Below are 23,752 nucleotides of genomic sequence, written 5' to 3'. Positions count from 1 at the left end.
AATAAATTGTATTGAAAGTTTACACGCCAGGGGAAAATAAGCAGCAGCTTTGCCAGGCATTAATATTTACATGATTTATATAGTCATTTTTCATAGTAGGTTATTCATTTCCCCTCTGTTCTGAGCAGTGTGTTTGCTAAACTACAGTTAGTCGTATACGCTTTGTAATGTGGACTCAAACAGAAGGTCCAGGTCCAGGAAACGTTCCACATACTGGACATTAGATGGCTGGTGGGGTTTGTACATTTCTAACAAGCTCATTGACCACCGGCAGTTTATGACTCACAGTCATATGAGAATAATAAATAAGATAAAATAAATTAGATGATACATTGTGGAGTGAGAGTGCAGCCAAAAATTGCAGTCTATCTGCCAGAAGAAGGTGTGAGAATATTAGGTGCTTACAGATCTTGCTTCTGTGTGTGCAATGCCTAGAGATATGCAGAGTAATTAGCATGTCTTTCTTTCTGTTGAAACATCTGTTCTCATCAAGCTCAGCACATCATCATCCCAGAGGCTGAATCCAAGCCTAACCGCCTACTTTGTTGAAGTGATATTTCACTTTATACAACATTTAGTATAGTGACAATGTTCTTTACAGTCTGTGATGTACGGGTATACTGTACAGTCATCAGTGAATTGGCCAAGGCACAGCTGATCATTTTCAGCAACACCAAACCAAAGTGACAGAATACATGTCCTCAAAGGTATTGTAGAGCAGAGGAAAAAGCCTAAACTACTATTGGACGTGTGGTGAAAAGTGTGGTGAAAAGTTCAAATGCTCTACTAAAGTGATGCGTCATACCGTAGAGGACCTGCAGAGGCAGTGTCACATCATGGGGATGTTCAGTTTCATAGTTACCCACTGCACACCGAATCTGATCTAACAGTCCTTTATTACAATCTAATGTCAGGACTGTTTGAATAGCATAGGTGGAAAAACAGATATTACCTAGAGATCACTTATCACTACTCATGGGATCCACAATGAATACACGAGCGAACGCTAGCTTGTCTGTAATTTAACCAAAGAGGTCAAACGTGATCAAAAATGATATTATAATGAATTCATAGAGAGAGAGTGCCATCTCTGACTCACACGCGTAAGCACAATATGCACAATATGATAGAATATCCTATACTGTCGAGTATTGTGACAAGCTCTGTGCAGCAGCCAGGCACACAGCCACTATACAGTACATACCCTACTGAGGTAGGCTGGGGGAAGAGAGAGCTCCCCTGAGGACTGACAGCAAGCCACGCACCACCCACCATGCAGCCTGAGTGAGTCAGCTGCCTGCTGCCAGCCTGCTTCTTGGTCCCCAGTCGCACAACGCAGACACAGAACGCAGCGAGCAGCGAGCAGGAACCCCCTAGGGCTACTGAGCTGTGTGCGTTCAGCATGTGCTGCTGAACGCAGCTTTATTGTACCATGGTACTCTGACTGATATTTGTGTCTATAGGGCTGGGCAATATATATCAATATATTATCGATATATTGTGATACTAGATATCGTCTGAGATTTGGGATATCGCAATATCATGATATGCCATAAGTGTTGTCTTTTCCTGGTTTTAAAGGCTGCATTACTTCTGTTCTACAGTAGCTGTTATATTTTATCTTTACCAACTTAGTCATCTACATTACTGATTATTGTATTATTTATCTTTACCAACTTAGTCATTATACCTACATTACTGATTATTATTTATCAAAAATGTCATTGTGTAAATATTTGGCGAAGGCACCAATAGCTGATTGGCTAACTGCCAGTCCCCTCCGGCGCTCATTGGCTAATTGTTTGTTCAACCGAGGAAATTGCTGTTGCATGTCACGATGTCAGACCAGAAACGAGCCAAAACTCAACGCGGTCGGTGGAGTGGGGGCGGAGTCGAAGGTCTGGACCTAGGCAACCAATAATCATCCCTACAAAATTGTCGCAATATTCATACGGAGGTATTTGGTCAAAGATATTGTGATATTTGATTGTGTCCATATCGCCCAGCCCTGCCTAATATACATTACAGATCATATGACAGAATTGATTGTACAACAGCTTGTGATGGTATTCTGTTAAGCACAGTTTCTGTTCTTTTTTTGTCTGGTTGCTTCACTCACTGTTTCCCTCTAGCTTCTACTACAGTATGTGTAGCACTAACACTGAACATGTAGAGGGGAAGCAGCTATTAGCACTAACACTGAACACGTAGAGAGGAAGCAGCTATTAGCACTAACACTGAACACGTAGAGAGGAAGCAGCTATTAGCACTAATACTGAACACGTAGAGAGGAAGCAGCTATTAGCACTAATACTGAACACGTAGAGAGGAAGCAGCTATTAGCACTAACACTGAACACATAGAGAGGAAGCAGCTATTAGCACTAACACTGAACACGTAGAGAGGAAGCAGCTATTAGCACTAACACTGAACACGTAGAGAGGAAGCAGCTATTAGCACTAACACTGAACACGTAGAGAGGAAGCAGCTATTAGCACTAACACTGAACACGTAGAGAGGAAGCAGCTATTAGCACTAATACTGAACACGTAGAGAGGAAGCAGCTATTAGCACTAACACTGAACACGTAGAGAGGAAGCAGCTATTAGCACTAACACTGAACACGTAGAGAGGAAGCAGCTATTAGCACTAATACTGAACACGTAGAGAGGAAGCAGCTATTAGCACTAACACTGAACATGTAGAGGGGAAGCAGCTATTAGCACTAACACTGAACACGTAGAGAGGAAGCAGCTATTAGCACTAACACTGAACATGTAGAGAGGAAGCAGCTATTAGCACTAACACTGAACACGTAGAGAGGAAGCAGCTATTAGCACTAACACTGAACATGTAGAGAGGAAGCAGCTATTAGCACTAACACTGAACACGTAGAGAGGAAGCAGCTATTAGCACTAATACTGAACACATAGAGAGGAAGCAGCTATTAGCACTAATACTGAACACGTAGAGAGGAAGCAGCTATTAGCACTAATACTGAACACGTAGAGAGGAAGCAGCTATTAGCACTAATACTGAACACGTAGAGAGGAAGCAGCTATTAGCACTAACACTGAACATGTAGAGAGGAAGCAGCTATTAGCACTAACACTGAACACGTAGAGAGGAAGCAGCTATTAGCACTAACACTGAACATGTAGAGAGGAAGCAGCTATTAGCACTAACACTGAACACGTAGAGAGGAAGCAGCTATTAGCACTAATACTGAACACATAGAGAGGAAGCAGCTATTAGCACTAATACTGAACACGTAGAGAGGAAGCAGCTATTAGCACTAACACTGAACATGTAGAGAGGAAGCAGCTATTAGCACTAATACTGAACACGTAGAGAGAAAGCAGCTATTAGCACTAACACTGAACACGTAGAGAGGAAGCAGCTATTAGCACTAACACTGAACACGTAGAGAGGAAGCAGCTATTAGCACTAACACTGAACATGTAGAGAGGAACCAGCTATTAGCACTAACACTGAACACGTAGAGAGGAAGCAGCTATTAGCACTAATACTGAACACATAGAGAGGAAGCAGCTATTAGCACTAATACTGAACACGTAGAGAGGAAGCAGATATTAGCACTAACACTGAACATGTAGAGAGGAAGCAGCTATTAGCACTAACACTGAACACGTAGAGAGGAAGCAGCTATTAGCACTAACACTGAACATGTAGAGGGGAAGCAGCTATTAGCACTAACACTGAACACGTAGAGAGGAAGCAGATATTAGCACTAACACTGAACATGTAGAGAGGAAGCAGCTATTAGCACTAACACTGAACATGTAGAGAGGAAGCAGCTATTAGCACTAACACTGAACATGTAGAGGGGAAGCAGCTATTAGCACTAACACTGAACACGTAGAGAGGAAGCAGCTATTAGCACTAACACTGAACACGTAGAGAGGAAGCAGCTATTAGCACTAATACTGAACACGTAGAGAGGAAGCAGCTATTAGCACTAATACTGAACACGTAGAGAGGAAGCAGCTATTAGCACTAACACTGAACACATAGAGAGGAAGCAGCTATTAGCACTAACACTGAACACGTAGAGAGGAAGCAGCTATTAGCACTAACACTGAACACGTAGAGAGGAAGCAGCTATTAGCACTAACACTGAACACGTAGAGAGGAAGCAGCTATTAGCACTAACACTGAACACGTAGAGAGGAAGCAGCTATTAGCACTAATACTGAACACGTAGAGAGGAAGCAGCTATTAGCACTAACACTGAACACGTAGAGAGGAAGCAGCTATTAGCACTAACACTGAACACGTAGAGAGGAAGCAGCTATTAGCACTAATACTGAACACGTAGAGAGGAAGCAGCTATTAGCACTAACACTGAACATGTAGAGGGGAAGCAGCTATTAGCACTAACACTGAACACGTAGAGAGGAAGCAGCTATTAGCACTAACACTGAACATGTAGAGAGGAAGCAGCTATTAGCACTAACACTGAACACGTAGAGAGGAAGCAGCTATTAGCACTAACACTGAACATGTAGAGAGGAAGCAGCTATTAGCACTAACACTGAACACGTAGAGAGGAAGCAGCTATTAGCACTAATACTGAACACATAGAGAGGAAGCAGCTATTAGCACTAATACTGAACACGTAGAGAGGAAGCAGCTATTAGCACTAATACTGAACACGTAGAGAGGAAGCAGCTATTAGCACTAATACTGAACACGTAGAGAGGAAGCAGCTATTAGCACTAACACTGAACATGTAGAGAGGAAGCAGCTATTAGCACTAACACTGAACACGTAGAGAGGAAGCAGCTATTAGCACTAACACTGAACATGTAGAGAGGAAGCAGCTATTAGCACTAACACTGAACACGTAGAGAGGAAGCAGCTATTAGCACTAATACTGAACACATAGAGAGGAAGCAGCTATTAGCACTAATACTGAACACGTAGAGAGGAAGCAGCTATTAGCACTAACACTGAACATGTAGAGAGGAAGCAGCTATTAGCACTAATACTGAACACGTAGAGAGAAAGCAGCTATTAGCACTAACACTGAACACGTAGAGAGGAAGCAGCTATTAGCACTAACACTGAACACGTAGAGAGGAAGCAGCTATTAGCACTAACACTGAACATGTAGAGAGGAACCAGCTATTAGCACTAACACTGAACACGTAGAGAGGAAGCAGCTATTAGCACTAATACTGAACACATAGAGAGGAAGCAGCTATTAGCACTAATACTGAACACGTAGAGAGGAAGCAGATATTAGCACTAACACTGAACATGTAGAGAGGAAGCAGCTATTAGCACTAACACTGAACACGTAGAGAGGAAGCAGCTATTAGCACTAACACTGAACATGTAGAGGGGAAGCAGCTATTAGCACTAACACTGAACACGTAGAGAGGAAGCAGATATTAGCACTAACACTGAACATGTAGAGAGGAAGCAGCTATTAGCACTAACACTGAACATGTAGAGAGGAAGCAGCTATTAGCACTAACACTGAACACATAGAGAGGAAGCAGCTATTAGCACTAACACTGAACACGTAGAGAGGAAGCAGCTATTAGCACTAACACTGAACATGTAGAGGGGAAGCAGCTATTAGCACTAACACTGAACACGTAGAGAGGAAGCAGATATTAGCACTAACACTGAACATGTAGAGAGGAAGCAGCTATTAGCACTAACACTGAACATGTAGAGAGGAAGCAGCTATTAGCACTAACACTGAACATGTAGAGAGGAAGCAGCTATTAGCACTAACACTGAACACATAGAGAGGAAGCAGCTATTAGCACTAACACTGAACACGTAGAGAGGAAGCAGCTATTAGCACTAATACTGAACACGTAGAGAAGAAGCAGCTATTAGCACTAATACTGAACACAGAGAGGAAGCAGCTATTAGCACTAACACTGAACACATAGAGAGGAAGCAGCTATTAGCACTAACACTGAACACGTAGAGAGGAAGCAGCTATTAGCACTAACACTGAACATGTAGAGGGGAAGCAGCTATTAGCACTAACACTGAACACGTAGAGAGGAAGCAGATATTAGCACTAACACTGAACATGTAGAGAGGAAGCAGCTATTAGCACTAACACTGAACATGTAGAGAGGAAGCAGCTATTAGCACTAACACTGAACATGTAGAGGGGAAGCAGCTATTAGCACTAACACTGAACATGTAGAGGGGAAGCAGCTATTAGCACTAATACTGAACACGTAGAGAGGAAGCAGCTATTAGCACTAATACTGAACACGTAGAGAGGAAGCAGCTATTAGCACTAACACTGAACATGTAGAGGGGAAGCAGCTATTAGCACTAATACTGAACACGTAGAGAGGAAGCAGCTATTAGCACTAACACTGAACACGTAGAGAGGAAGCAGCTATTAGCACTAACACTGAACACGTAGAGAGGAAGCAGCTATTAGCACTAACACTGAACACGTAGAGAGGAAGCAGCTATTAGCACTAACACTGAACACATAGAGAGGAAGCAGCTATTAGCACTAACACTGAACACGTAGAGAGGAAGCAGCTATTAGCACTAATACTGAACACGTAGAGAGGAAGCAGCTATTAGCACTAGTACTGAACACATAGAGAGGAAGCAGCTATTAGCACTAATACTGAACACGTAGAGAGGAAGCAGCTATTAGCACTAATACTGAACACATAGAGAGGAAGCAGCTATTAGCACTAACACTGAACACGTAGAGAGGAAGCAGCTATTAGCACTAACACTGAACACGTAGAGAGGAAGCAGCTATTAGCACTAACACTGAACACGTAGAGAGGAAGCAGCTATTAGCACTAATACTGAACACGTAGAGAGGAAGCAGCTATTAGCACTAATACTGAACACGTAGAGAAGAAGCAGCTATTAGCACTAATACTGAACACAGAGAGGAAGCAGCTATTAGCACTAATACTGAACACGTAGAGAGGAAGCAGCTATTAGCACTAGTACTGAACACGTAGAGAGGAAGCAGCTATTAGCACTAATACTGAACACGTAGAGAGGAAGCAGCTATTAGCACTAACACTGAACACGTAGAGAGGAAGCAGATATTAGCACTAACACTGAACACGTAGAGAGGAAGCAGCTATTAGCACTAATACTGAACACGTAGAGAGGAAGCAGCTATTAGCACTAACACTGAACACACAGAGAGGAAGCAGCTATTAGCACTAATACTGAACACATAGAGAGGAAGCAGCTATTAGCACTAACACTGAACACATAGAGAGGAAGCAGCTATTAGCACTAATACTGAACACATAGAGAGGAAGCAGCTATTAGCACTAATACTGAACACATAGAGAGGAAGCAGCTATTAGCACTAATACTGAACACATAGAGAGGAAGCAGCTATTAGCACTAATACTGAACACATAGAGAGGAAGCAGCTATTAGCACTAATACTGAACACGTAGAGAGGAAGCAGCTATTAGCACTAATACTGAACACGTAGAGAGGAAGCAGCTATTAGCACTAACACTGAACACGTAGAGAGGAAGCAGCTATTAGCACTAACACTGAACACGTAGAGAGGAAGCAGCTATTAGCACTAACACTGAACACGTAGAGAGGAAGCAGCTATTAGCACTAATACTGAACACATAGAGAGGAAGCAGCTATTAGCACTAATACTGAACACGTAGAGAGGAAGCAGCTATTAGCACTAACACTGAACACGTAGAGAGGAAGCAGCTATTAGCACTAACACTGAACACGTAGAGAGGAAGCAGCTATTAGCACTAACACTGAACACGTAGAGAGGAAGCAGCTATTAGCACTAACACTGAACACATAGAGAGGAAGCAGCTATTAGCACTAATACTGAACACGTAGAGAGGAAGCAGCTATTAGCACTAACACTGAACACGTAGAGAGGAAGCAGCTATTAGCACTAATACTGAACACATAGAGAGGAAGCAGCTATTGTCTTATCACACTAATACTGAACACGTAGAGAGGAAGCAGCTATTGTCTTATCACACTAATACTGAACACGTAGAGAGGAAGCAGCTATTGTCTTATCACACTAATACTGAACACGTAGAGAGAAAGCAGCTATTGTCTTATCACACTAACACTGAACACGTAGAGAGGAAGCAGCTATTAGCACTAATACTGAACACGTAGAGAGGAAGCAGCTATTAGCACTAACACTGAACACGTAGAGAGGAAGCAGCTATTAGCACTAATACTGAACACGTAGAGAGGAAGCAGCTATTAGCACTAATACTGAACACGTAGAGAGGAAGCAGCTATTAGCACTAATACTGAACACGTAGAGAGGAAGCAGCTATTGTCTTATCACACTAACACTGAACACGTAGAGAGAAAGCAGCTATTGTCTTATCACACTAATACTGAACACGTAGAGAGGAAGCAGCTATTGTCTTATCACACTAATACTGAACACGTAGAGAGGAAGCAGCTATTAGCACTAATACTGAACACGTAGAGAGGAAGCAGCTATTGTCTTATCACACTAACACTGAACACGTAGAGAGAAAGCAGCTATTGTCTTATCACACTAATACTGAACACGTAGAGAGGAAGCAGCTATTGTCTTATCACACTAATACTGAACACGTAGAGAGGAAGCAGCTATTGTCTTATCACACTAACACTGAACACGTAGAGAGGAAGCAGCTATTGTCTTATCACACTAACACTGAACACGTAGAGAGAAAGCAGCTATTAGCACTAATACTGAACACGTAGAGAGGAAGCAGCTATTAGCACTAATACTGAACACATAGAGAGGAAGCAGCTATTAGCACTAACACTGAACACGTAGAGAGGAAGCAGCTATTAGCACTAACACTGAACACGTAGAGAGGAAGCAGCTATTAGCACTAATACTGAACACATAGAGAGGAAGCAGCTATTGTCTTATCACACTAACACTGAACACGTAGAGAGAAAGCAGCTATTAGCACTAATACTGAACACGTAGAGAGGAAGCAGCTATTGTCTTATCACACTAATACTGAACACGTAGAGAGGAAGCAGCTATTGTCTTATCACACTAATACTGAACACGTAGAGAGAAAGCAGCTATTGTCTTATCACACTAATACTGAACACGTAGAGAGGAAGCAGCTATTGTCTTATCACACTAATACTGAACACGTAGAGAGGAAGCAGCTAGTGTCTTATCACACTAATACTGAACACGTAGAGAGGAAGCAGCTATTGTCTTATCACACTAATACTGAACACGTAGAGAGGAAGCAGCTATTGTCTTATCACACTAATACTGAACACGTAGAGAGGAAGCAGCTATTGTCTTATCACACTAATACTGAACACATAGAGAGGAAGCAGCTAGTGTCTTATCACACTAATACTGAACACATAGAGAGGAAGCAGCTAGTGTCTTATCACACTAATACTGAACACGTAGAGAGGAAGCAGCTAGTGTCTTATCACACTAATACTGAACACGTAGAGAGGAAGCAGCTATTGTCTTATCACACTAATACTGAACACGTAGAGAGGAAGCAGCTATTGTCTTATCACACTAATACTGAACACATAGAGAGGAAGCAGCTATTGTCTTATCACACTAATACTGAACACGTAGAGAGGAAGCAGCTAGTGTCTTATCACACTAATACTGAACACATAGAGAGGAAGCAGCTATTGTCTTATCACACTAATACTGAACACGTAGAGAGGAAGCAGCTATTGTCTTATCACACTAATACTGAACACGTAGAGAGGAAGCAGCTATTGTCTTATCACACTAATACTGAACACGTAGAGAGGAAGCAGCTAGTGTCTTATCACACTAATACTGAACACGTAGAGAGGAAGCAGCTAGTGTCTTATCACACTAATACTGAACACATAGAGAGGAAGCAGCTATTGTCTTATCACACTAATACTGAACACGTAGAGAGAAAGCAGCTATTAGCACTAATACTGAACACGTAGAGAGGAAGCAGCTATTAGCACTAATACTGAACACGTAGAGAGAAAGCAGCTATTAGCACTAATACTGAACACATAGAGAGGAAGCAGCTAGTGTCTTATCACACTAATACTGAACACGTAGAGAGGAAGCAGCTATTGTCTTATCACACTAATACTGAACACGTAGAGAGGAAGCAGCTAGTGTCTTATCACACTAATACTGAACACGTAGAGAGGAAGCAGCTAGTGTCTTATCACACTAATACTGAACACATAGAGAGGAAGCAGCTATTGTCTTATCACACTAATACTGAACACATAGAGAGGAAGCAGCTAGTGTCTTATCACACTAATACTGAACACGTAGAGAGAAAGCAGCTATTAGCACTAATACTGAACACGTAGAGAGGAAGCAGCTATTAGCACTAATACTGAACACGTAGAGAGAAAGCAGCTATTAGCACTAATACTGAACACATAGAGAGGAAGCAGCTAGTGTCTTATCACACTAATACTGAACACGTAGAGAGAAAGCAGCTATTAGCACTAATACTGAACACGTAGAGAGAAAGCAGCTATTAGCACTAATACTGAACACATAGAGAGGAAGCAGCTAGTGTCTTATCACACTAATACTGAACACGTAGAGAGGAAGCAGCTATTGTCTTATCACACTAATACTGAACACGTAGAGAGGAAGCAGCTAGTGTCTTATCACACTAATACTGAACACATAGAGAGGAAGCAGCTAGTGTCTTATCACACTAATACTGAACACGTAGAGAGGAAGCAGCTATTGTCTTATCACACTAATACTGAACACGTAGAGAGGAAGCAGCTAGTGTCTTATCACACTAATACTGAACACGTAGAGAGGAAGCAGCTAGTGTCTTATCACGCTAATACTGAACACATAGAGAGGAAGCAGCTATTGTCTTATCACACTAATACTGAACACGTAGAGAGAAAGCAGCTATTAGCACTAATACTGAACACGTAGAGAGGAAGCAGCTATTAGCACTAATACTGAACACGTAGAGAGAAAGCAGCTATTAGCACTAATACTGAACACATAGAGAGGAAGCAGCTAGTGTCTTATCACACTAATACTGAACACGTAGAGAGGAAGCAGCTATTGTCTTATCACACTAATACTGAACACGTAGAGAGGAAGCAGCTAGTGTCTTATCACACTAATACTGAACACGTAGAGAGGAAGCAGCTAGTGTCTTATCACACTAATACTGAACACATAGAGAGGAAGCAGCTATTGTCTTATCACACTAATACTGAACACATAGAGAGGAAGCAGCTAGTGTCTTATCACACTAATACTGAACACGTAGAGAGAAAGCAGCTATTAGCACTAATACTGAACACGTAGAGAGGAAGCAGCTATTAGCACTAATACTGAACACGTAGAGAGAAAGCAGCTATTAGCACTAATACTGAACACATAGAGAGGAAGCAGCTAGTGTCTTATCACACTAATACTGAACACGTAGAGAGAAAGCAGCTATTAGCACTAATACTGAACACGTAGAGAGAAAGCAGCTATTAGCACTAATACTGAACACATAGAGAGGAAGCAGCTAGTGTCTTATCACACTAATACTGAACACGTAGAGAGGAAGCAGCTATTGTCTTATCACACTAATACTGAACACGTAGAGAGGAAGCAGCTAGTGTCTTATCACACTAATACTGAACACGTAGAGAGGAAGCAGCTAGTGTCTTATCACACTAATACTGAACACATAGAGAGGAAGCAGCTAGTGTCTTATCACACTAATACTGAACACGTAGAGAGGAAGCAGCTATTGTCTTATCACACTAATACTGAACACGTAGAGAGGAAGCAGCTATTGTCTTATCACACTAATACTGAACACGTAGAGAGGAAGCAGCTAGTGTCTTATCACACTAATACTGAACACATAGAGAGGAAGCAGCTAGTGTCTTATCACACTAATACTGAACACGTAGAGAGGAAGCAGCTATTGTCTTATCACACTAATACTGAACACGTAGAGAGGAAGCAGCTAGTGTCTTATCACACTAATACTGAACACGTGTGTGTGTGTGTGTGTGTGTGTGTGTGTGTGTGTGTGTGTGTGTGTGTGTGTGTGTGTGTATATATATATATATATATATATATATATATATATATATATATATATATATATTGACATGCTCAAATAACACATTTGAAAGAGAAAGTTGGCATATTGCTTTAGGATCCTTGCAGTACACTTTGTAGGTGGTATATCTTACACAGAGCTGTTATGCACGACTTGGAGTCATGAGTAACAGGCTTGACCAGAGCCAGCGGTAATACATTCACTGGTGTGGGCTGAAAGATGATGTATAGATATGGCAGCTCTTATTGTAACACAGTGATGAGGGAGCGCTTGTACTCTTCCACACTGATCTCTTATCACATCGCTGATGTGCCGCGTTTTTGCCACGTAACTGGAAATACAGTTGGGACTGTCACTGAGATCACAGAAGAGACGCGAAGCAAAGCTATTTTTAATTAGATTTAAATCCTAATAACAGTCTACGCTGGGCTGAAATGCTGTAATCCCATCCCCCACAACAAGCAAACACTTCCTGATCCCCTCCCCCGCCCCGCCCCTCTCAGAGGTCAAGAAGACAAGCGAACACGAATGATTGAGTGTGAAAACCTAGCAGCGTTTTTACACTGATGCACCATGGCACACAGATTGTCATCATCACCATAACAACAGAGGATCATTCTCAAAGCAGGAGAACCCTCGCTACAGGAGAACCTCTACGACGACTACTAACACTTCCTGCAAAAGTGACACATATTCTTCTTCGCTGGTTTCCTTAATATGATCACTTCTTATTGCCTATAGTGTCAACTCAAACGACCTTATGCTCCGTGTGGCCGTAGCCTCCAGGTACGAAACCCAGGAAGTGACACTGGCTCAAATCCCCCCGGGCCGATGCGGGGAAAAGCTGCGTAGGGGAAGTGAATGAGTATCCTGTCTCGGAGGTGCCCTTGGACTGACACCCAGTTGTTCCCGTACAGCAGCCAGTAGTAGAGGGGCTGTGGCTATGGATGGATATGAATATGCATGATGTGACTGTGTGCGTGTGAAGCAGGGGGGGGGGGGGCGAGGCTAAAAATGAGCGATGCACACCTCAGCAAAAGCCTTCCCAGGAGGCTGTGCTTCACCTCATGTCTGTGCCATCAGTGAGGTCTGACTGCAGTGTCTTTCACAGTGACTGTGGGATGCTGAGCCTAATCAGTGCAGTCAGTGCGCATCACGTTTCACAGTGGGCAGGCGTGACTCAGGGGGAAGAGCTGGCTTCAGTCCTATAACATCTTTTTCCAGTCTCACCAATGCACCTTAATGCATCACGTTACTACGTGATGATGATTACTCTATTGATCTATTGATATTGAACAGTATTTATCTGTGAAACGCTCCTCTTAAATTGCATTGTTGGCTCCTACAGATGTGATTGGCAAAGGACACTTCATGTCGAGGGAGTTATTTTCCACTGAATGGTGTGATTGCAGTAGACATTGCAAATACATGTGGGGGGGTTTCTGCATATTTCTGCACTTGAACAAGAACCTAACATCCGCTTGGCTGCAGTTTGTCTGCTGGCCGGTCCTCATTCTTGAGCAACTGCTAACCTCAGTGCTGTAACCAGCTCCAAGAGAGAAGACATTGAAGGTAAATTGTTCAGTATCAGCTAGGGCTGCCACGAGCGATTATTTTCATAATCGATTAATCTGTCGATTATTTTCTCGATTAGTTGTTTGGTCTATAAAATGTCAGAAAATGGTAGCAAATGACGATCAGTGTTTCCCAAAGTCCAAGATGACGCCCTCCAATGTCTTGTTTTGTCCACAACTCAAAGATAATATCAGTTTACTGTCATACAGGAGTAAAGAAACCAGGAAATATTCACATTTAAGAAGCTGGAATCAGAGAATTTAGACCTTTTCTCTTATAATTGGACTCAAAACGATGAATCGATTATCAAAATAGTTGTCGATTAATTTTCTGTCGATCGACTAATCGATTAATGGTGGCAGCTCTAGTATAAGCCTGTCGGCCAGTCAAATCCAATCAGAGCTGCAGCATTCTGAAGTATGGGTTTATTGTGGTCTGCATGATGTGATTCACACAGGCAGTGATAAATATGACAGAAATGTTCTCAGCTGGCTGGCAGAAGCAGGCTACGCAGTTCACGGGGGGACATTATGTAAGGTCCCCCAACACAGTCCCTCAACACACTGTATTTGCTGTGCATAAAGACCACCAGGTCAGTCCCTCATCACACTGTATTTGCTATACATAAAGAGCAGTTCTTCAGGACAGTCCCTCAACACACTGTATTTGCTATGCATAAAGAGCACCAGGTCAGTCCCTCATCGAGCACCAGGTCAGTCCCTCAACACACTGTATTTGCTATGCATAAAGAGCACCAGGTCAGTCCTCATCACACTGTATTTGCTATACATAAAGAGCACCAGGTCAGTCCCTCAACACACTGTATTTGCTATACATAAAGAGCACCAGGTCAGTCCTCATCACACTGTATTTGCTATACATAAAGAGCACCAGGTCAGTCCTCATCACACTGTATTTGCTATACATAAAGAGCACCAGGTCAGTCCCTCATCGAGCACCAGGTCAGTCCCTCAACACACTGTATTTGCTATGCATAAAGAGCACCAGGTCAGTCCTCATCACACTGTATTTGCTATACATAAAGAGCAGCAGGTCAGTCCCTCAACACACTGTATTTGCTATGCATAAAGAGCACCAGGTCAGTCCCTCAACACACTGTATTTGCTATACATAAAGAGCACCAGGTCAGTCCCTCAACACACTGTATTTGCTATGCATAAAGAGCACCAGGTCAGTCCCTCAACACACTGTATTTGCTATACATAAAGAGCACCAGGTCAGTCCTCATCACACTGTATTTGCTATACATAAAGAGCACCAGGTCAGTCCCTCATCACACTGTATTTGCTATACATAAAGAGCACCAGGTCAGTCCCTCATCACACTGTATTTGCTATGCATAAAGAGCACCAGGTCAGTCCCTCAACACACTGTATTTGCTATGCATAAAGAGCACCAGGTCAGTCCCTCAACACACTGTATTTGCTATGCATAAAGAGCACCAGGTCAGTCCCTCATCACACTGTATTTGCTATACATAAAGAGCACCAGGTCAGTCCCTCATCACACTGTATTTGCTATACATAAAGAGCACCAGGTCAGTCCCTCATCACACTGTATTTGCTATGCATAAAGAGCACCAGGTCAGTCCCTCAACACACTGTATTTGCTATGCATAAAGAGCACCAGGTCAGTCCCTCAACACACTGTATTTGCTATGCATAAAGAGCACCAGGTCAGTCCCTCATCACACTGTATTTGCTATACATAAAGAGCACCAGGTCAGTCCCTCAACACACTGTATTTGCTATACATAAAGAGCACCAGGTCAGTCCCTCAACACACTGTATTTGCTATGCATAAAGAGCACCAGGTCAGTCCCTCAACACACTGTATTTGCTATACATAAAGAGCACCAGGTCAGTCCCTCAACACACTGTATTTGCTATGCATAAAGAGCACCAGGTCAGTCCCTCAACACACTGTATTTGCTATACATAAAGAGCACCAGGTCAGTCCCTCAACACACTGTATTTGCTATACATAAAGAGCACCAGGTCAGTCCCTCAACACACTGTATTTGCTATGCATAAAGAGCACCAGGTCAGTCCCTCAACACACTGTATTTGCTATGCATAAAGAGCACCAGGTCAGTCCCTCATCACACTGTATTTGCTATACATAAAGAGCAGTTCTTCAGGTCAGTCCCTCATCACACTGTATTTGCTATGCATAAAGAGCAGCAGGTCAGTCCCTCATCACACTGTATTTGCTATGCATAAAGACCACCAGGTCAGTCCCTCATCACACTGTATTTGCTATGCATAAAGAGCACCAGGTCAGTCCCTCATCACACTGTATTTGCTATGGATAAAGAGCAGTTCTTCAGGTCAGTCCCTCAACACACTGTATTTGCTATGCATAAAGAGCATGTTCTTCAGGTCAGTCCCTCATCACACTGTATTTGCTATGCATAAAGAGCATGTTCTTCAGGTCAGTCCCTCAACACACTGTATTTGCTATGCATAAAGAGCAGCAGGTCAGTCCCTCATCACACTGTATTTGCTATGCATAAAGAGCAGCAGGTCAGTCCCTCATCACACTGTATTTGCTATGCATAAAGAGCAGCAGGTCAGTCCCTCATCACACTGTATTTGCTATGCATAAAGAGCAGCAGGTCAGTCCCTCATCACACTGTATTTGCTATGCATAAAGAGCAGCAGGTCAGTCCCTCATCACACTGTATTTGCTATGCATAAAGAGCAGCAGGTCAGTCCCTCATCACACTGTATTTGCTATGCATAAAGAGCAGCAGGTCAGTCCCTCATCACACTGTATTTGCTATGCATAAAGAGCATGTTCTTCAGGTCAGTCCCTCAACACACTGTATTTGCTATGCATAAAGAGCATGTTCTTCAGGTCAGTCCCTCATCACACTGTATTTGCTATGCATAAAGAGCATGTTCTTCAGGTCAGTCCCTCTTCACACTGTATTTGCTATGCATAAAGAGCACATTCTTCAGGTCAGTCCCTCATCACACTGTATTTGCTATGCATAAAGAGCAGCAGGTCAGTCCCTCATCACACTGTATTTGCTATGCATAAAGAGCACATTCTTCAGGTCAGTCCCTCATCACACTGTATTTGCTATGCATAAAGAGCACATTCTTCAGGTCAGTCCCTCACACACTCTATTTGCTATGCATAAAGAGCAGCAGGTCAGTCCCTCATCACACTGTATTTGCTATGCATAAAGAGCATGTTCTTCAGGTCAGTCCCTCATCACTATGCATAAAGAGCATGTTCTTCAGGTCAGTCCCTCTATGCATAAAGAACATGTTCTTCAGGTCAGTCCCTCTATGCATAAAGAGCACCAGGTCAGTCCCTCATCACACTGTATTTGCTATGCAGTCCCTCTATGCATAAAGAGCATGTTTTTCAGGTCAGTCCCTCTATGCATAAAGAGCACCAGGTCAGTCCCTCTATGCATAAAGAGCATGTTCTTCAGGTCAGTCCCTCTATGCATAAAGAACATTTTCTTCAGGTCAGTCCCTCTATGCATAAAGAGCAGATCTTCAGGTCAGTCCCTCTATGCATAAAGAGCAGTTCTTCAGGTCAGTCCCTCATCACACTGTATTTGCTATGCATAAAGAGCAGCAGGTCAGTCCCTCATCACACTGTATTTGCTATGCATAAAGAGCAGCAGGTCAGTCCCTCATCACACTGTATTTGCTATGCATAAAGAGCATGTTCTTCAGGTCAGTCCCTCATCACACTGTATTTGCTATGCATAAAGAGCAGCAGGTCAGTCCCTCATCACACTGTATTTGCTATGCATAAAGAGCAGCAGGTCAGTCCCTCATCACACTGTATTTGCTATGCATAAAGAGCAGCAGGTCAGTCCCTCATCACACTGCATTTGCTATGCATAAAGAGCAGCAGGTCAGTCCCTCATCACACTGTATTTGCTATGCATAAAGAGCAGCAGGTCAGTCCCTCATCACACTGTATTTGCTATGCATAAAGAGCACATTCTTCAGGTCAGTCCCTCAACACACTGTATTTGCTATGCATAAAGAGCATGTTCTTCAGGTCAGTCCCTCATCACTATGCATAAAGAACATGTTCTTCAGGTCAGTCCCTCTATGCATAAAGAACATGTTCTTCAGGTCAGTCCCCCTATGCATAAAGAGCACCAGGTCAGTCCCTCATCACACTGTATTTGCTATGCAGTCCCTCTATGCATAAAGAGCATGTTCTTCAGGTCAGTCCCTCTATGCATAAAGAGCACCAGGTCAGTCCCTCTATGCATAAAGAGCATGTTCTTCAGGTCAGTCCCTCTATGCATAAAGAACATTTTCTTCAGGTCAGTCCCTCTATGCATAAAGAGCAGATCTTCAGGTCAGTCCCTCTATGCATAAAGAGCAGTTCTTCAGGTCAGTCCCTCTATGCATAAAGAGCAGTTCTTCAGGTCAGTCCCTCATCACACTGTATTTGCTATGCATAAAGAGCAGCAGGTCAGTCCCTCTATGCATAAAGAATATGTTCTTCAGGTCAGTCCCTCTATGCATAAAGAGCATGTTCTTCAGGTCAGTCCCTCTATGCATAAAGAGCACCAGGTCAGTCCCTCATTACACTGTATTTGCTATGCAGTCCCTCTATGCATAAAGAGCAGGGCCTGTTAGCGCGGAGCCTTCAGGATGCTGTGCAGCTGTTAGCGCGGAGCCTTCAGGATGCTGTGCAGCTGTTAGCGTGGAGCCTTCAGGACGCTGTGCAGCTGTTAGCGTGGAGCCTTCAGGATGCTGTGCAGCTGTTAGCGTGGAGCCTTCAGGATGCTGTGCAGCTGTTAGCACGGAGCCTTCAGGATGCTGTGCAGCTGTTAGCGTGGAGCCTTCAGGATGCTGTGCAGCTGTTAGCGCGGAGCCTTCAGGATGCTGTGCAGCTGTTAGCGTGGAGCCTTCAGGATGCTGTGCAGCTGTTAGCGCGGAGCCTTCAGGATGCTGTGCAGCTGTTAGCGCGGAGCCTTCAGGATGCTGTGCAGCTGTTAGCGCGGAGCCTTCAGGATGCTGTGCAGCTGTTAGCGCGGAGCCTTCAGGATGCTGTGCAGCTGTTAGCGTGGAGCCTTCAGGATGCTGTGCAGCTGTTAGCGTGGAGCCTTCAGGATGCTGTGCAGCTGTTAGCGTGGAGCCTTCAGGATGCTGTGCAGCTGTTAGCGTGGAGCCTTCAGGATGCTGTGCAGCTGTTAGCGTGGAGCCTTCAGGATGCTGTGCAGCTGTTAGCGTGGAGCCTTCAGGATGCTGTGCAGCTGTTAGCGTGGAGCCTTCAGGATGCTGTGCAGCTGTTAGCGTGGAGCCTTCAGGATGCTGTGCAGCTGTTAGCGTGGAGCCTTCAGGACGCTGTGCAGCTGTTAGCGCGGAGGCGGAGCCTTCAGGATGCTGTGCAGCTGTTAGCGTGGAGCCTTCAGGATGCTGTGCAGCTGTTAGCGCGGAGCCTTCAGGATGCTGTGCAGCTGTTAGCGTGGAGCCTTCAGGATGCTGTGCAGCTGTTAGCGTGGAGCCTTCAGGACGCTGTGCAGCTGTTAGCGTGGAGCCTTCAGGATGCTGTGCAGCTGTTAGCGTGGAGCCTTCAGGATGCTGTGCAGCTGTTAGCGTGGAGCCTTCAGGATGCTGTGCAGCTGTTAGCGTTAGCGGAGCCTTCAGGATGCTGTGCAGCTGTTAGCGTGGAGCCTTCAGGATGCTGTGCAGCTGTTAGCGTTAGCGGAGCCTTCAGGATGCTGTGCAGCTGTTAGCGTGGAGCCTTCAGGATGCTGTGCAGCTGTTAGCGTTAGCGGAGCCTTCAGGATGCTGTGCAGCTGTTAGCGTTAGCGGAGCCTTCAGGATGCTGTGCAGCTGTTAGCATGGAGCCTTCAGGATGCTGTGCAGCTGTTAGCATGGAGCCTTCAGGATGCTGTGCAGCTGTGCACAAGGAGGCCAGCGTCCATTAAAACTTAATGGATTCACTTTGACAAAAGGACGTTAAAGCCACACTTCTCACTGCTGTGTCTCGCTGCTAAAAATAGATTGCAGGCAGAACGGACCCATGCTATTTACAGTCCTCCAAATATCTGTGGCAGAAACGGTCCATCTACACGACTTTCTCCCTGCAACTCCCTCCGCTTCACACAGACACTGATTACATCTCGCACACGTGTAATTATGAGGCTCGACACTGAAGTATCACAGAGGAACATCTAGGCTTCTGCGTAAGGAGCCAGGCGTGGATCAGCCTTCATCTGAGCTGTGAGAGGTCAATGAAATGGCTTAGGTTTAGGGCTGCAACGAACGATTCTTTTCATTATCGATTAATCTGTCGATTATTTTCTCGATTAATCGATGAGTTGTCTGGTCTATAAAATGACAGAAAATGGTGAGAAAATATCGATCAGTGTTTCCCAAAGCCCAAGATGACGTCCTCTAATGTCTTGTTTTGTCCACAACCCAAACATATTTAGTTTACTGTCATAGAGGAGTCAAGAAACTACAAAATATTCACATTTAAGAAGCTCCAATCAGAGAATTTTGACTTTTTTTTCTTAAAAAATTACTCAAAACGATTATCAAAATAGTTGTAGATTATTTTTCTGTCGATCGACTAATCGATTATCTGATCTGTCACCAAACACCATCAGAATAACACCTGCAATATTATACAAGAAGTGTAGCCCACCTATTATAACTGTGATTAAACCTGTGATAAATGTACAGTTTATTTAGACGTGAAAAATAAAGTGTTAATTAATTGTCAAGTTAATTAAACAGACATCACTGATATATAAATATATCCTACTACAATCTGGTACTGCAAGGCTTGTAAATTAGCAATTAAGTGTCTCTTTGTAAGACAGACAAAGCACAGACACATTTAGTGGCAGGGTGGCACCAGTCTGTCTCCCACTGCCCCCCTGGGTGGGTGTGTGTGTTTGCGTGTGTGTGGGTGTGTGTGTGTGTGTGTGTGTGTATGTGTATGTGTGTGTGTGTGTGTGTGTGTGTTTGTGTGTGTGTGTGTGTGTGTGTGTGTGTGTGTGTGTGTGTGTGTGTGTGTGTGTGTTTCTGTGGTGTGAACTGGGCCCCAGAGAGTGGGCACTAGCACTGGGCAAAGACCACAACTAGTGTTTGGAATGCCTTTGCTTGAGCTTTATGAGACAATAGAGGGATTATTCGGTATTTGATTTTCCAGATGGTAAGATCAAAGCATGCCCCTGTGTGCGGGGCGCGCACACACACACACACACACACACACACACAAACAGACACACATCCACACACACACATACACACACACACACACACACACACACGCAAGGGTTAATGCACGACGAGGTGTCCATTATCACTTTTTAAGCGACGACGCGAGAAGCGTGAACCGGTCCGAGGCGCCAGCCTCTTCCGCGAAATGAACGGTGAACGGATAAACATCGAACCAGCCAGGCTATTTCTCTCCGACAGGGATCCCTACTTCTTCAAAGATTTCAGTTCAAAGACTGGTTAGCGAATGTGAAGGATACAACATACATGCTCTCTTAAGTCAAACAAGTGTGATTTATTGTGTGACAAGCAAACTTATTTCAGCATCAGAGTTTTGCCGACCCCCAAAATAAGGAGGATTCCCCATCCAAGTGCACACGTCACTCCCCACCCACTCTGCAGTGCCCCCCCCCCTCAAATACAGGCAATTTCGCTGCAATATTCACACATGTGAGCCCTCAGGTGTGAAGGGAAATTCCGGGAAATGGCCGATATTGATTTACAGGCAATGTTCCTGTACGCATGTGTGAAAACGGCTTTAATGGCTCAGAGCCGGCTTCTGTCAGAGGAGGGAAATCTCCGAAACCAAAATCAAAATTGTAAATAAGTTATTTTTGATCAACTGAGCACACAGGGGTGATTTAAATACTTACTTTGACCGACTCATTTTTTTTCTCAACTTCCAAAATTGCCATATTAACCCTTAACGGGGGTATAGAGCTCAAACTGCTCTCTTGATACCACTGTTGAAACTATGGCGCATTGATATGAACGGTGAACAGACCATTTGGCTGAACGACTTTACCAACTGTACATTATCACTTTTTAATGGACACACTGCAGCCAATCAGAATCGAGTATTCACCCAGACCATGGTATAAACACACTTCAAGCCGCTCAGATAAGTGAATATAGAGGTGGGAAGAGAATTCAAGGAATATATGTTCTTATATAATTGTTGCAATGTTTGAGTTGAGTTGAATATATGTTCTTATATAATTGTTGCAGTGTTTGAGTTGAGTTGAATATATGTTCTTATATAATTGTTGCAGTGTTTGAGTTGAGTTGAATATATGTTCTTATATAATTGTTGCAGTGTTTGAGTTGAGTTGGCCGAAGGATGTCGGTTGTTTCTGTGCTTTCTATGTTCGTCTGTCTGGATGGTAGCCTGGTAAAAACCATACTGATCATGTGACCTCACACAGTCTGGCCTCCAGACCGCCCACAGCCATTTCAGTGGGCGGGAGTACTTGCCTTGACAGACAACTCCTTCAGCCAATCAGTGTCGCCAAATCCAATCCAAATCCACTCGGAGAAGAACAACGAAAATGTATTTTACGCAGAGAAACTCAGCTGGTGCATGCTCTGGTTCTTGTTTAGTTGTTGTTACGGAGTCTGTTTCTGCAACAACGGCACTTATGGCTGTTTACTCGGCTAACGTTAACGTGTTTACTCTACTAACGTTAACGTCAGCGCTCATTGCTTCAGGAGCCGCCATACTGTTTTGCCAGCAGTGTCAACTACGAGGCAGGTCTCTGATTGGTCCATGCACTTTGTCATTTCTGGAAATGGCTGTGGGCGGGGCCAGACTGATCTGCAGAACCAATCAATGCGAGTTCAGTGATCGCTATGCTTTGAGCAGGCTATCAGTGATCACTATGCTTTGACCAGACTATCTGGATGGACCATCTCTCCGATGCATGCGGTGTGTTGCTGGTACTACATACCAACATAGATGTGTAACCATCAAACAGTGGTTGACTTTCTCTATTAGACGTACTGTATGTCTGTGCACGGTAAAAGCTGCAAAACTGTTTTGATTTCAAATATTGTTATATACAAAAAGAAATGGTTGAAAGGCAGGACATTGCTGATGGAGTGAGGTTTTCACAACCTTCTCATCCACCATCAAAATAGATGTCTACTGACTCATGGATAGTGGGTGTCCAATTATCCCAAAGGAAAGCAGAGAGGAGCAGGGAATAAGTAAGTGATCAGTCTGAAGAGTACATCTGTTATGTTTGTCTAAGGCCAGTCTGCAGTAGCATGTCAGTGCTGTCCATTTCTCAACAGACGTCTGGCTCTACTGCGTCAGTGTCATCGTCAAAAATGTAACTTTAAGTGCATTACAGTAACAAGGTTACGATAGAACATCATCTTCTTACAAAGGTCACCAGACAGACTGGTTTCAAAAGCATTGAAGGATATTTTTCACTAAATCTTTTCACATACCCTCACCAACCCTCGAAATTATTTTCAACTTCTGTCTCTGAACATTTGAACACACCATTGTAAGCGGGAAATAGGCCTGCATATCCGAGTAATATCAAATTAAGCAGTCAGATATGGCTGGTCCTTATATCAATAACTACACTAGAGCCCAAATCATTTGAGAATGAGGAAAAAGTGAGCAGTTCCATGCTTCTTCTTTCTGTGGCAGAGCTATTTTTAGTTTACATTCAGGTTAAGGGTAGGGCTTATCCAAATGCACACGGATGAAATAACAGGCTCCACACATAAGCTGTGTGAATAGACACAAAAAAAATGTCTTCATCATATTCGGTCTCATTCCAATTAGTGAGGTTCAGGGCTCATTTTAAATTGCTCAAATGAGAGTGAGCGTGTGTGTGATGGTAACATCATTAAAACAATGACCTAAAACAGATCAACTCCAGCTGCATAATGACGGCCCAAATGTTCATAATCTTGTGGAGTTCTTCAAGGAACCTAGTAAATTTGAAAACACAAAAATCATTTTCATTTGACCAACGCCAACATTTCCAGGACATGCTGTATCAGTGGAGGACAGCATACAACACCCAATGCCATTTCATATTTGGAAAG

The 23,752-nt window shown here is 43.5% G+C and overlaps 1 protein-coding gene across 1 annotated transcript in view; it reads right to left on the bottom strand.

The window, feature by feature from the left end:
• The window catches only part of LOC310791357 (neuroplastin-like), a 55,476-nt gene that overhangs the window by 30,696 nt on the left and 1,028 nt on the right, over positions 1-23,752 (bottom strand). The window lies entirely within an intron of this gene.

The sequence above is a fragment of the Poromitra crassiceps genome (genome assembly GCF_964638095.1).
Source record: "Poromitra crassiceps genome assembly, chromosome: 16".
Lineage (NCBI taxonomy): Eukaryota > Metazoa > Chordata > Actinopteri > Beryciformes > Melamphaidae > Poromitra > Poromitra crassiceps.
The sequence above is the reverse complement of the archived record's forward strand: the minus strand, read 5'-3'. Positions and strand labels throughout refer to the sequence as shown.